The sequence below is a fragment of the Uranotaenia lowii genome, chromosome 2 (genome assembly GCF_029784155.1).
Source record: "Uranotaenia lowii strain MFRU-FL chromosome 2, ASM2978415v1, whole genome shotgun sequence".
In the NCBI taxonomy this organism is placed as follows: Eukaryota; Metazoa; Arthropoda; class Insecta; order Diptera; family Culicidae; genus Uranotaenia; species Uranotaenia lowii.
In genome coordinates, this window is record NC_073692.1 from 131,016,633 (window position 1) to 131,031,653 (window position 15,021).

Here is a 15,021-nt window from a genome sequence, read left to right on the forward strand (position 1 = left end):
ACATTGAAAGAAACGTAAACATTGGGGTGGCCCAAATTTACATTAAAGTCTGCTTCATTTAATATTGGAACACAAACAATTGCGTGTAGTTCAGTCATTTATTAACAAATTCATAATTTGTTTTTCATACAAATGTAGCATTTTCTTTACTTTTTCATAAAAAAAAATTAAAAAAATTATTCATTGCTGTTTCGAAGAAATTCTCGTACTTTTCCCGTAATACGGCACATTAGGCGGCGCACACCCTTTTCGTCCACCGTTTTGGCGATTTGATTCCACCAGTTCTTCATTTGAGTCATGTTCCTAACAAGTTTTCCCTTTGCCTTAAGCCTCCGCTTCGTGATTGCCCAGTATTTCTCTATCGGCCGGAACTGGGGGCAGTTTGGGGGGTTGAGGTCCTCCGGTATTACGCTGACCCCGTTCGTTGCGTACCATTCCATAACCGTTTTGCTGTAATGGCAGCTTACGAGGTCCGGCCAAAACATTACTGGACGGTCGTGGGCACGAATAAACGGCAGAATCCGTTTCTGTAGGCACTCTTTTTTGTAGACTTCTGATGTCATTGTCTTGTCAGTGAGAAAGACTTTGGTTTTCTGTCCACAACTGCATATCCCCTGCCAAATCATGTACTTGCGGGCGAATTTATCCGCAAACACGAACTTAAATTTTGCAGGTACATCCCCCCGAGCCGTCGCCAAATAAAATTTTTGACCTGGGATTTGCCCAAAGTCCGCCTTCACGTAGGTCTCATCGTCCATCAGAATACATCCGTCGAACTTGGTCAGCACTTGGTCGTACAGCTTTCGAGCACGTATTCTGGCCACATTGTTCTGCTTCAGCGTCCGATTTGGCTGTTTGCTGGCTCGGAATGACCTTATTCCTTCCCGGAGACGAATTCGTCGCACCGTACTGTGAGCGGCCTGGAACTTATTGGCCAAATCGCGGTCTGAAAGATTGGGATTCCTCTTGACGGCCTTGATGACTTTCCCACGCAGTTTCCGGTCGACAGTTCCACTCCGACGCTTCGAATGCGGCTTCCGAGCCGTCGTCAATGTTTCCTTGTACTGCTTGATAACACGCCATACGGTATATTCTGGGCATTTTAAGCTGTTTAGCTAGCTTCGATGCCGACAACAATGGATTTTCAAGAAAACTGTGCACAATTTGATCTCTCCGTTCGGCTTCCATGGCGGTTGTTTACAAAATGCTATCGTTTGATGTTATGACATAAATACATGGTGAAAGGTAATGAATTTCCCGACACGTGGGTGAAAAAAGTTTCCACTCCAGTTTCCGTCCACTAGGAGCGCCACAATGAGCAAAAGAATTTGTTCCAATATTAAATGAAGCAGACTTTATATCTGGGATTCTAGGGATTCGACCTTCAAATGATAGCTTAGGGCAGGGGTGAGCAACCTTTTAAACCAACAGACCATTTTCAATTTTAAATCTTAAAATAACTTAAAACTTATTTAAAATAATACTCGTTAATTTTTTTTATTTTTATTTACATAGTATTCCGTCTCACGACATAACTTGGCGAACATAATTCCTAAAATTCACTCGGTCCATGGCAACCGTTCTCCAATTTCTCGGGCACCCCACGTTCGCCAGATCACGCTCCACTTGGTCTAACCACCTCGCTCGTTGCGCCCCCGCTCGTCTTGTTCCTACCGGATTCGTAGCGAACACCTGTTTTGCAGGACAGTCGTCCGGCATTCGCGCAACATGTCCCGCCCAGCGTATCCGGCCAGCTTTCACCACCTTCTGGATACTGGGTTCGCCGTAGAGTCGCGCGAGCTCGTGGTTCATCCTTCGCCTCCACACTTCGTTCTCCTGTACGCCGCCAAAGATGGATCTTAACACTCGTCGCTCGAATACTCCGAGTGTACGCAGGTCCTCCTCGAGCAATATCCATGTCTCGTGCCCGTAGAGAACAACCGGTCTAATGAGCGTCATATACAGGTTACACACACTTCGTGCGAGGGCTAAGTCTTCTCGACCGCAGTTGCTTGTGGAGTCCATAGTAGGCACGACTTCCGTTGATAATTCGCCTCCGGATCTCACGGCTGGTGTGATTGTCTGCGGTCACCAGTGAGCCGAGATAGACAAAGTCTTCGACTATCTCCAGCTCGTCGCCGTCGATCGTGACCTTGTTATTACTGGACAAGCGGGTTCGGTCGGTCTCGGATCCGCAGGCCAGCATGTACTTCGTCTTGGACGTATTAATCATCAACCCAATCCTTCCTGCTTCGCGTTTCAGTTTGCGGTTGATCTCCTCCACCGCCGCAGATGATCTTCCGACTATATCAATGTCATCGGCAAAGCAGATAAGTTGACTGGATCTGTTGAAAATCGTGCCCCGTATTTCGCCCACCGCGCGTCGAATAACACCTTCTTGCGCCACGTTGAACATCATGCAGGATAGACCATCACCTTGTCGAAGCCCTCTGCGCGATTCGAATGAACTCGACAATTCACCCGAAATCCGCACACAGCACTGCGTTCCATCCATCGTCGCCTTGATCAGTCTGATCAGCTTCCCGGAAAAGCCGTTCTCGTCCATGATTTTCCATAGCTCGTTACGGTCGATCGTGTCGTATGCGGCTTTGAAGTCTATGAATAAATGGTGCGTAGGGACTTTGTGTTCACGGCATTTTTGGAGGATTTGCCGTAATGTGAATACCTGGTCCGTCGTAGACCGTCCCTCCATGAAGCCGGCTTGATGATTTCCCACGAATCTGTTTGCTTGTGGCGTTAGGCGGCGGAGTAGGATTCGGGACAACACTTTGTAGGCGGCATTGAGGACAGTGATCGCTCGGTAGTTCTCACAGTCCAATTTGTCACCCTTCTTGTAGATGGGGCATATTACCCCCTCCTTCCACTCCTCCGGTAGCTGTTCTCTGTCCCAGATCCGGACTATCAACCGGTGTAGGCAATCAGCCAACTTGTCCGGGCCCATTTTGATGAGCTCAGCTGCGATGCCATCCTTCCCAGCCGACTTCTTTCTATTCAGCTGGCGAATGGCTTCCTTAACTTCACTCATCGTTGGGAGTGGCTCCTCTTCGTCGTTGGCTACGCCGGCGATGTACCTTCCCCCACCTTCTTGATCCCTGCATGTGCGCCGTTCAGGTGTTCATCGAAGTGCTGCTTCCACCTTTTGATCACCTCACGATTGTCCGTCAGGATACCCCCGTCCTTATCCCGGCACATTTCGGCTTGCGGCACGAAGCCTTTGCGGGATGCGTTGAGTTTCTGATAGAACTTTCGTGTTTCTTGGGAACGATGCAGCTGCTCCAGCTCCTCGAGCTCCTCCTCCTCCAGGCGGCGCTTTTCCTCCTGGAAAAGTCGGACTCGTTTACATCTTGCAAATCTTTATTGATAATACTAGCTGACCCGGTGTGCTTAGCTACCTACCCCTTCCATGGAAAAATTGAAGTTTGTTAAATAATTTTAATTACATTTAATTTTCAACATTAAATATGCAAAAGCGAGCTACTTTTCAATGCATTTGAGCTTCTACACCCTAAATTCAGCCTCTATGAAAATTGCGAGTAATCAAAATCATAGCATCATTGGCATAAGAAAATAGGATTGGTGATGATTCGATTTGCCTCCGCCGGCATGAACCTCCCTACGAAACACATTGCGTATGACTGAAAGAAACAAAATAAAAACGTTTTCACGTCCCTCCCTAGAGTTGGCTCTTGGGGGGAGGGAGGTGGTTTCCCAAATTTTCAAAAATCAGTCAATAAGAAGGATCGCATTAAAGATAATTTATCAGATTAGCGATACGTTGTTTGATGACAGAAATACGCACGAAATTAAATTGCATGTGTCGCATGATCCCAAACTTTTTGCCGATACACAATACTGAGGGGTGAGCCCTAACTTTTGATCGATAACTTAAGTAGCTTTTTTATCTATTTGAAGCACTATGCACGCAGGGTGGCCACCCATTCGGGAAAAGCGGGAAAAGCGGGAAATGCGGGAAAAAGACGGGATTTGAAAACCAACGGGAAAATAGCGGGAAAAAGCCGGGAATTCTTTCGAAAAGTCGGGAATATTTTGCTTAGTGAAAGTCTGTTCGGGCCTACTACCTTGCAGTGGTAGATACGTGAGGAACAAAACAATGAAATGTGATGAAAAGTTTTTCAAATTAAAATTACCCTTCCGCTCGTTTTCAACATCTTTCACCTTATTCTAATCTTTTATCCGTCTATATTCTTTCAATTCTTAAATATTCTTTCTCAAAGAATATAAAATTTCACCGATATAGCCGATAAAATAATTTCAGAAAAAAAATGTCCAAAAAAATATTCGGAATTTTGCATGATTTTCTGTTATACAAAATCGGGAATTTCGTGAGACCATGCGGGAAAAAGCCGGGAAAAATGCGGGAAATCAAAAATCGATTTTGAGTGGCCTCCCTGTATGCACGTTTTAAGCCTAAAATTAAAAAAAAAAATGTTTTTAATATTTATGAAAAAAGATTCAAATGCAACTCGAATTTTTAAATTCGATCCACCTAACCCTGAACTGATCGGGTTGAAATATAAAGTGCGATTTTTTGGAAATTTTCCAACCTTAAGCCAAGTTTAAGTCATATTAAGTTAACATATACATTTTGCCAAAAACATACGAAGAAGGTTTTGCTAATCGACTTTAGAATGAGATAAAAAGAAATGCAATATGTCATCAGATATGGCCAAACAAATGAGCTTTTTTGAGGGGGTGATCCCAAACTAAGGCCGGCAGCGTATATGGTCAGCAAATTCGAATTCAACGCTGTAAGTACCGTAAACTGGGGGAACTTTGATCATTTTTTTCATTCATTTTTGAATATTTTGGAAGGGGTTGCTTTTTCGTAATACCTAAAAGCTTTAAAACCCTTACTGAGATGAGGAGTATTAAACATGATCATTAATTGCAGTAAATTCAAACGACATTTGTAGTTATTATTAAATGTTTGTTACAAAACCAGATTTCAAGTTTCGGGGTAACTTTGATTACTATGGTTTTTACGTATCTCAACATCTTCAAGTTTATTGTTTTGATGCCATTCAGCACAGAACGCCCAAAACATCGATAACAGTAATTTTTTGTTTGGGCTCAATTGAATTTTTCAACGTTTTCTTTCAAAAACAAATATACACGAAAGCTGGACAATTTGCTGCATACATTTAGGGGCAAAAATTATAAACATTTCTCAATTTTTTTTGGCCTCACAAACAAATGAAATTTTAACTTCATGCAATTCCCTAAGTCCTCGTACTGTTCCCATGTTCTTTTTTTCTTCAAATTTAACAATTTGATAGGGTTTGTAGCCATTTTTTCTATACAGGCTTTTTCATGGAAAATTACCATTTTTTTAATATCCAAAAATTATCATCAAACGACCATAAAAATAACACTTAAACTTAACCTAAACCAAGGAAAGAGTTGAACTTTCACATTAAACAGTCCATTTGCTTCTACATGCTGAAATTTGATCAGGAGAGATGTTTGTTCGTGAGCCTTCAAAAAACAAGATATTTTAAGATTTTTAAATTATATTTTAAGTAACATAAAAAATCTTCTAATAAAAACAAAATTAAGCTCATTTGTAACTCAATCTACAGGCTTTCAAACGTAGTAAACAGTTTTCAGATAGTTTAACTTTATACTTAGTTCATGATGATTATCTGAGAAAATTTCATGTAGATCAAAGTTACTCCGCAGATCAAAGTTCCCCCAGTTTACGGTACCTCAACAAAAGTTATTTGGTGAAATTCGATCCAGGGAATTGTAAGTTACAGCTGTTTTAGTTTGGCGGACCGACTTTTTTTTCAATTTAAATCTTTTAATTAATTAATAAATTCTTTTATTGAACAAACCCCCCAAGGAGTGGAAAAATTTGAGAATTCGAAAGTACACCTACTAGGAAAAGTTCTTAGTTTTTATATAAAATCCAGCGTTTGCGAATACTTCGTAACGGTTTTTTGCCGCTTGGGGGGGAGATCACTCCGATCATCATGCCATGCATCATTTTGGTTGGGAGCTCGAGTCCTTATGTCATTAGTGCTTTTTCAAACTTTCATCTTTGGCACAGTGCACATTTCAGCGCCTTTTCGGTACAGAGATTTGCTAAATATGCATTCTATGGGTGTAGATTGTCTTGAGTCTAAACTTAATTTTTAGATTTGAAGGTTGAAGGAGCCAGGGATCTTCAATACAATAAATAATCTCTTTAAATTTAAAAACAAAATCGCCCCTTTTTAAAGCGGGCGGAGTCTTTAAATACAGAAAAATTTGCACATAATCTAAAGGTATGTGTGTTAAACTTTTTGAAAGCACTGAAACATTCTGAACTTTTATATCTTGATTTATTTCCAACATTTTAAATTTTAAATCTGTTTTTAATTCTCAAATTAATTACTTAATTAATTGATTAAAATTCCCCACCCATTCCCCCTTTCCATTTTACCTATTTATTTCTTTATTTATTATAAATCAAAGGAACACATCACAAATCAATTTGACTGGGAATTTACGAGTAACAAACAGCATTGATGTATGTAATAACGCGATTGTAAATCTACACTCTTGCTGCAAGAAAGGAATGGTTTCCAATAATTATAGAAATATTTCTCGTGCAAAATTTGGTTTCATTTGCTCGGTTAGCTGGTTAGTCGAGTTTGGCAAAAACATGTTAGAGAGTCCCATTTACTCTTTCTATATCTGCATTGGATAGAAGGTTGAGCACCTAATATTCATAGAAATTTGCTCGACTATTTTCCAACTTATACTGAATTTATTTATATTTATATAATTTAAATTATCATACAATCATTTCTCGTATTCAAATACCCTTATCTACATTCCGAATTTGGTTCCATTTGCTTGGTTAGTTTTTTTTCTATTCAAATGGATTTATAATTATTCCAAATTACAAACATATATTTGAAAATTGTTCACAAAATTACTACGTCTCAAACTACATTTTCTTAGAAGTATCTAATCTGAACTATCTCGAAACTTTTCTAAACCTTGCTTCAAGTTTTGGAATTCGATTTCTAATTCGAATTTTAACTTTTGTGGAGATTGTCTCAAGTGTATTCATTTTTGAGCGACGGCTCCTACTTCTTCCCGAAGTGCAAGTTTGCCCTTCCTCATCGATACCATTTGTCGAACTTCCGTGAGATCCCTTTACCTTTTCAAACACGCTTTAACACTTTCAACTTCTACCATATCCGTATCAATGTCTGGTTCACTGGATGACCTTCGAGATTCCGGTTGGACCATGTTGAGTAACGGACCTGATTCTGGTTTCTTCTGTATCGTAGTTTTGAGAACTTTCGAATAACTGCACTCAGCTTTCGCTCCTAACTCGTTTTTATCCAAAGATACTTTTTCGCAGATGCAATTTTCTCCTTTCGTTTGTTGGAAATGACGCTTGGTCTAGCTTTGTTCTTATTTTGAGGGCACTCAACCTTTTTTAGGTGGCCCTCAGACTTGCAAAGGAAACACTTTTGCTTTATGCCTTCATAGTGAAGTCGTCCCCTTCGATTGAGGAAGTAGAGAGATGCTGGGATTTCTTTGTTTACATCAATAAACACGCCTCGGACACCGGTAAAAAGATCTAGTTCAAGATTGGCTGGAAACTTCTCTCGTACAAGTCGTTTCACATGTCCATATTTTGACAAAACTGCGGCTATGTTGGAATCGGTAATCTCCGGTGGTAAATCGAAGACTATTACATACTGTGATGCCTCCAGGCACACCCATCTTCAATGTTTAACAGTTTCTCCAGGGGAGTATTCAAAACTGTGATCCTGTAGATTTTACGCCACCGCATCTTTGAAAGCTTCTTCCGATTTGAACTTTATGAAAAGTGAGCGATCTTCTGCTATCTGTATGTCGATTCCATAGATAGCTCCTCCGCAGCAAACGCTTTTACAAAACGGGTCACTCGTACGAACTTGGTCTTGGTGCTTCATCCGGGAATAGAAACGACTAAACCGTCGGCCATCGTAGAACACGTGGTCGATCACCTTTAAGGCTAGAGGGCTCAAAACCGCTCTTTATTGTTGAAGAGCTCAACAGATATTGGTGTTATCTCGACAACGTCCGACCATCAACTGAAAGTTCTTGAGTTATGAAAAAAATTGTAAAGGAGCCCCCCTTCCTATCTCCCCACTGGAGAAAAGATGTGGTACCAAACCATCATAGAAACATTTCTCGTACCGAAATATGCTCCCATGTCAAATTTGGATCCTTTTGCATAATCAGTTCTCGAGCTATGAAGAATTATAACTTTTATATGAGAGACCCTCTCCCCCTTCCAGGAAGAGGGAGGGGTCCTAAGCTGTAATAGGAACCTCCTCGGCCTAAAATACCCCATTTGCCAAGTTTCAAGTAAATCGGTTCAGTAGTTTTCGAGTCTACAGGGAACAGACAGACAGACAATTATGTAGAAACGCTTAGGTTTTTCAATTTTGAATAAAAATCCATCGATGATTTGATCATATTTTTGTTAATTTTGTATGGGATCCCCCCAGGCCCGTGCGAAGGACCCGTCCATGGGGGTGGGGAGGGGGGGGGTGGTTTCGAAATAAAAATTTAGCTAGCAATAATAGCTTTACCAAAAATGCCTACAAAAGTAGGGAACTGATTTCTAAAGCCCTTTCCTCACGCATGACCATCACACAAACTCGATAAGTAATAAATTCAACTGATACTATTCAAATTAAATCAGAATCAAAAATTTAAATCAATGTTATTTTTGGTAAGTTATTAATAAATTATTCAAATTTATGATCATTATTCTTAACTAGATATATTAGGTCAGTATTTCCAAAACACCAGAAAACGAATGCGAATAGAAATTTCGTTCAAAACCAAAATTTAAAGCTCCGGACATAAAAATCAGTGCACAGTTATAAAATACCTACATAAAATATAACACTCGAATTGAAAAAAAAATCCGAATTTTTTAATCAAATTTCAGATTAGGTCAGAAAATAACCACACTTGAAAAAAGATAATAACTGTTATTTATTTATCATATCAATTTACATTTCTTATCTTCATTCTGTAATATCTTGAATTTGAAATATGATTCAAAAAGATTAGAAATAAGGATATCCGATTGTGAAAAAAAGTCCATTTCGAACTTGAGAGAATTTATTAAAAATACATGAATGAAGATTAGATTTCATTTGATAAAAAAATATTAACATTGAATTTTATTTCAAGAGTGCCAGTGATCGAACTTAGAGAAAAAAATATTTTCCCAAATCAATTTTTTCAGTTATTTAAATAAATGGAGCAAAAAGTTCATTTTTGATTAAAGTTCCTAATAATAACTTTATAAACATAAAATATAACATGTTCAATTCATGAACATCGAAAAAGTACGGGTTGGGAAATGAGTGACTTCTTCAATGAAAAAACTCGAAGCTGATAAAAATAAAAATTCCAAGTTTTGATGTTAATATTCAAAACATAAAGCAAATACTATTTATGTTATCATTGCGCATTAAAATGAAGCTTTAAAGTTGCTATTTCGAATCAATTTTCGAACTTTCCAGAGATAAATTTAAAAATTAAAAAAAAATGATGAGTAGAAATAATACAAAGGTGAAACGTTTGAAAAGTTTTAAGCGCACTAAAAGATTGAAATATCAAGTTTTATTTTTGTTTGTCGTCAAATGAACTTTTAGGTCCTGGAAAGGACAAATGCAATAAACAAAGTTTTTTTGTAAAAAAAAAATTCAAAACTCAACAATTCAAAATTAAAAATCAAACGCAAGTTTAATAAAAATATTTCAAAATATTTTATTAGATCGACTAATAAATTAAAAGAAAATACAATACTATTTGGTATGGGAGAGTGGGGAATCATGGGCCACTTTTTTTCGTTGTTCCAAAACTTCTTCATTATAAAAGATAAAATGAAAATAAAAAATGGTATGGTTTTCTACATTTTCAAGGAATCATAAGGTATTTTTTTGAATTTTTTATACGTTATTTTCCCCAAGTTCTGACTGTTTGCAAAAAAGCAATATTTTTTGGATTTTGAAAAATGGTGGGGAATCGTGGGCCACCAAATCCAAATTGACCAAATAACATGCAAAGTTTATGAGTTGACCCAAAACTGTGATTTCCCAATTCATTTCGTTATTTTAAAGCAATTTCAGATGATGAAATAAAAAAGAGAGCTGTGTATGATCGCATAGATTCCAAAACCTGGCTCGCGAACGTTTTGGCAAAATTTCTTATATAGGATGGACAAATTATTTTTCATAACTCTTCATTTGACATAAGAAAACTTTACAGATAGGAGAAACGTATTTTAAGTTCAGAATGTGTATAAAAACATAAAAATATAGGTGGTTCAAGATTCCCCACAAGCTATGATTTGCAAATTGGTTGCGTTTGTGTGACTTATTGATGTTTCATCAAAAATTCCTTTTCCACGTGAAAGATAATGACAAAACTAAGACAATAAGCGCATGAGCATATTTTTGTTATGCACTTTAGGCTCTCCATCGATGAAATTAGCGGGTAGTTTTTTAATGAAATAGGTAAATTTTTCTAACTTTTTTTAGCTTAATAAATAGAAGAAGCATATGATGCGTATTTCAGTCAACAACATATAGGAATATATGCTCACGCAAAGCGACGACGATGACAGTTGGTTTGAGATTTTTATCTCAACACACATCTGAGATATTAAAAGTGGCCCACGTTTCCCCATGGCCCACGATACCCCACTCTCCCCTACATTTATTTGAAAATAAAAATAGAATTTAATTTTAATTCATCGGCCTTATCGGTGAAATTTATGTTCATTTGTAAGAATATTTCAAAATAATGAAAATAAAAATTTGTTCGAGATCGAAGTAGTCATCGTCTGAAGAATGACGTGTTTTCTTTTTTCAAGCTGTTAAATTTTAAGTTATGCTTATGCTTATGCTTATGCTTATGATACATACACAGCCAGAACTTGTCTGCATCCCGGTGAGCCGTAAAAGTACATTTGGCCTGGATTCGACCAGACCGAACTGAGCGCCAATTTGAAAAAAATTGAGTTATCTATTGCAACGGATGCGAAACATGATAAACTACGTGTCCAATGAAAATCAGAAGATTTTTCCTATTTTTTCTGATTTTATAAGAAAATTTCAATGTTGCAGACAGTGGAAATGGTAAAAATGCGTTGCGCCAAAGTGAACTGAGAGCCACCTTAGCGGTAAAGACAAAATGTCTGTTTCGGTAATGAAAACTGAAATTTGTGCAAAATAATCTTATGTGTTGGTTTTTTCGATTCAAAGCAGTTCTTTGGCTCGTCACGAACTAAAATCTGATAAATTAAACAATAAAAAACGTTCCCGTGGCTAAAAACATAATATTTCGGATTGTAAGCTTTTGTTAAAATTTCGCTCCGCCAGACTGAACCGAATCCCTTGAGTTTTGTTTTTCAATTTACTCAAGAGGATGTTAGAATTTTTAACATTTAACGATAAAAGATACTTTATTTTGTTGCTTACTGTAGTTCAGAACGCAACCGGTAAGTAACAATCAAAGATATTCCGGATTTCAAAAGTGTGAAATTTGTATGGCTCGGTTCACTCTGGCTCAACGAAAAAAAACATTTTCCAAGCATCGGCTATACTCGTTGGGTGCTGTTCGTAAAGCGCCTATGAGTAGGCTCCTACGTTTAGAACAAATTGCCAAGTCACATCATAGCGCATGGCAATTTTTTAAACATTTTTGTTCGACCAGAGTGAACTGGGTGCAAACATATTGCTATTAAAATTCAGTTTTCGGCTTATTGTGTGATCGGAAATCGACCAGTATAGCCTCGACGGCTTTATAAGAGTTTAAATGTAAAGTTAAAATGATTAAATGAGATATCTAATCAAATGGTATCATTTGGTGGGGCTGGGAACTTTGAACTCGATTTTCTCGAAATCAAGTTTATGGCGTTCAGTTCGGTCTGGTCGAACCCCGACCATTTACGACTCATCTTTACAAGGCCGGGCCCACTGTGCTGTATTGGACGCAGAGACAACTGGAACACAGGGAGGAAGAAACGTGGACAACAGTACCATACGTTTCCATGGTTATAATATATATAGCACATAGCTAAAATTTAATGTGCTCCTTGGTGTTGGTTACAGGAGTTACCGTCTTCAGTGGCTGGAAATGAGGTTTTTGTGCACAGAAAATCAAAACTATGTAGAATAAATCTTTTTTATTCGGAAATTTTAAAGATTCTAAAATTTACATTCAGTTTAATAGGTTTTCAAATAATAATCAATGCCTTTAAGAGTTTAGATTTTCTGTGCCCCATCATCTCTGATATTTGATCTTGGTTATACCGCCTTTTCTCGCTCTTGAAACGAAATTTGAAAGAATAGGGAATAATGATTAGTGATATCACTAAACTTTTCAAAATGAACTGTTTTGAAAAGTTTAGTGGTGAAAAGAAGAAGTTTTTCATCAATTTACTTTACCTTTCAATAGTCTGCAAGGATCAACATTTCTTTTTTTACATTACATTATTCGTATGCGTATACTATTCAACCTTGTTTAAAACTGATGACTGGAAAAGAGTTTCATGAAATCAGCAATTATTGGGTTTAAAAATCAAATCACAACTTCAAATTTGAAGAATATTATTGAGGTAAAAAAGAAAAATAGAACATTATATCGTCATCTATATGATATCTTCGTCGTCTGTGTACTTCCTTTTATTAAATGAGATATTGATTTAAATAGCATTTTAACTCTGAATTTTGAAAACCTAAACAAATGCTTACCAAGATAATCTTCCTGGGATTTTTCGAATGTGGAAAAAATCATTTAAACAAAATACTTAGCTTTGGATGCGCAAAGGCAACCGAACAGCCAACTGCATCCCATCAAGGCAAGCCGGTTAGCAAGCATGACAAAACAGGCACCACAAAACCAAGACGACGACAGCACAAAATGGTTTTGAATTAACGATCCGATACAAGATTTTTTTCCGGATTCGCAAAATCTGATTCAAATGCTCCTTGACTTAAATTTTATAACTAACGGAATATAAGTCTTCCCTGAGCACTTCGCGGATAGTCATTAACAATTTCCAATCATTACAAAAGCCCAGGAAAACAAACAAACCGCTTCGATTGGCCTCGCAAGCCCTCAATCGCTTTCAATTTTTTCATTTTGGGGCAAATCACTTCGAACTATTCTTCAATACTGCCGCCTCAGTAAACTTTTTAAATTCTTCTTTATTTCGGAACACTATTTCGCCGATTACAAAATAAATAGAAGGATAAAAACAGAACAACAGCGGAGAACACGAAGAACACGAGAACCACATTTCTATAAACCCAGCACGAGCCCATAATCATAGCATTTCCAGTGAATTTGGAATAAAACATATATCCTGCTAGGTAGTGTTTCTTAGCTAACACGAAAAACTTTTTGAATTTATCGAATCTCACTCCTACAATAAACAAAATGTGAAAATTTTCATTTTCCTCGGACACTCAAATGCAAAAATTAGCACAGGCGAAAAAAACACGACCGCACTCGACCAAGGCTTGCTTAGCTCAAGCTGTTAAATTTTAAGTTAATTTCAAAAGTGAAAATTTTAGAATAATAAGAATAATCATCATTATGTCGGTGCAAAAGATCCTTATTGAAGAATTTCAATAAGTTTCGGAGGATTCTTCCGAGCTATAAGCACGGCCAATCGTCACGGTCAGTCCAACAAGCGGTCAACTAGTGTTAGCGGATCAAGCGGCGGACCGTAATTTCTTCTCAAAGAACTGTAAACAAACGGTACATGGGTTTTAGTTGCAGCATCGAATTAGCCAACGATGGACAAATGGATACCTGAAGGACTTTTGGAGCTTGAAACCAATTTACTGATTAAATACTGATCAGCAGCATAAATACTAAAGCTAAGCATTCGCGTTTATTTCATTTTCTCAAGGAATATTTATAAAAAATCATGAGTACATTCTTCACTTGTCTTCTAGGTTTCCTAATTGTCTGTTTATTTCTTAAAGTTACTTATTTCATTTGTTTTTAACTATATTTTAAGTGAAAAACAATATTTTAAAATTATTGATTGTTGAAAATTGTAAATTTGAGGCTTGTTTGAAAATTATATTATAAAATTTCAAATGGTTAGCAAGTTCTTTGAAAATTCAGAATTGACTTAAAAAAATCGTATAAAATTTTGTTTAAATACATTTTAGAGAATTCGATTTGTAGAATAGATCTGCTAAATTAACTAATGGTTTTGGAAATTTATATGTTTATACGGGAAACAAGTAAGGAATGTATGATGAGTTTGTTGAATACATATATTTCCAACTTTTTATTGGAGCTTTTATTTTTTGTTCAGTTTTTCGTGCAAACAAATAGAAAACTTGCTCTAGTTTCAACTTCTTATATGTCATTATAAACTAAGTTCAATTTTCACCGATAAATTGGTCTTTAAGATAGCCAAGCTGTTAAAATAATGTTCAAATTTTCACTTCAATTCAATCAAAAAGTTTGAGATTTGACGAAAATGACTTTCATGATTTTTTATATTTTATTTCTTTTTACTGTATTTTGAGACTACGGGAAAAATGCTGTTATAACCATCATGATTTTCTTTAAGGTTCATCAGTACATTTGATTGAAGAAATGATCAAAATTCGCATGGATTATATGGGTAGAATAGGCGATCCAGTTGAAAAGTTGAAAATTCACGAAGCCATTTAGGAAGAAAGATAAGTACCCTTTCATTGAAGAAGTTCTAGTATCCTTTTAAAATGGTACGAGGTACACAGTAAACGAAAGTTACCGAGTTCGGTAATTTTTTTACCGAAATCCTAACATGTGTAAATCGTTAAACTGTTCGGTAATTTTTTCGGTAAAAAATAAACGAACATCGGTAAATCGATTCTTCATTTACCGATGTTCGTTTATTTTTTACCGAAAAAATTGCCGAACAGTTTAACGATTTACACATGTTAGGATTTCGGT

The 15,021-nt window shown here is 37.0% G+C and overlaps 1 protein-coding gene across 2 annotated transcripts in view; it reads left to right on the plus strand.

The window, feature by feature from the left end:
- Positions 1-15,021, plus strand: part of LOC129749648 (abhydrolase domain-containing protein 2-like) — an 82,270-nt gene that overhangs the window by 49,303 nt on the left and 17,946 nt on the right. The window lies entirely within an intron of this gene.